Source organism: Meleagris gallopavo, chromosome 19 (genome assembly GCF_905368555.1).
Source record: "Meleagris gallopavo chromosome 19, MGAL_WU_HG_1.1, whole genome shotgun sequence".
In the NCBI taxonomy this organism is placed as follows: domain Eukaryota; kingdom Metazoa; phylum Chordata; class Aves; order Galliformes; family Phasianidae; genus Meleagris; species Meleagris gallopavo.
This window is the reverse complement of record NC_139422.1, coordinates 1147284-1147984: the sequence shown is the minus strand read 5'-3', so window position 1 is coordinate 1147984 and position 701 is coordinate 1147284. Positions and strand designations below refer to the sequence as shown.

Sequence of the window (701 nt, the reverse complement as noted above, 5' to 3'; positions counted from 1 at the left end):
AGTTTTTTCCTATCTCTGATTTCTGTACTTTAATAACATTTCAGTGCACTCATTCAAATGGCTTAACTCTGACCGTTGCTATTTCTTGATGCCTCTTGCTGCTGTCCTTCGGTGTAGGTGCTCTATGATGCATTTCACTTAAGCTGGGATGCTCGCAAAAATGATGCAAGCATTCCTATGGGGAAAAACGAAAGAGTATAGCTGAAGGTCTTTGCAAGATGAATAGGGACCCAGGCTCCAGTGAGATTTGAACTCACGACCCCTGGTTTACTAGACCAGTGCTCTAACCCCTGAGCTATGGAGCCTTTGGCTTTTGGGATTTTTTTCACTGCCAAACATTTCATATACTAATTTTCTCTGAATTTTGGAGTATAAACAAAATGTGCTCTGCTGGAAGGTGCAGCTCCAAGGATTTTCTCATTCCTTTCCAAATGGCTTCAGCACAGATCAGAGCCACAAAACCAGCAACACCTCAGGCCAACCCAAACCTGGGCTTTACTCTTCTTCAGCTCATCCCAGCAAGGACATCACAAGTGACAGATGCCTCACCCCAACCAAATTGCTTGGAAAGTGTCTACTGTTGATTTACAAACAAGAGGTGGAGATATTTTCCCTCTTTGCAACTGTTGCACTAATTTAACGAAGATAGAAGTTAAGGTTCTAAAAAGAAAAAGTAGTTCTCATCCCACTGCTTCCCTTCA

General features: G+C 42.5%; 1 non-coding gene across 1 annotated transcript; it reads right to left on the bottom strand.

Moving 5' to 3' along the window:
- Nucleotides 1-232: 232 nt before the first annotated feature.
- Nucleotides 233-305, bottom strand: TRNAT-AGU (transfer RNA threonine (anticodon AGU)). The gene has a single exon. It is a non-coding gene; the product is annotated as a tRNA-Thr (tRNA).
- Between the last annotated feature and the right edge of the window lie 396 nt (nucleotides 306-701).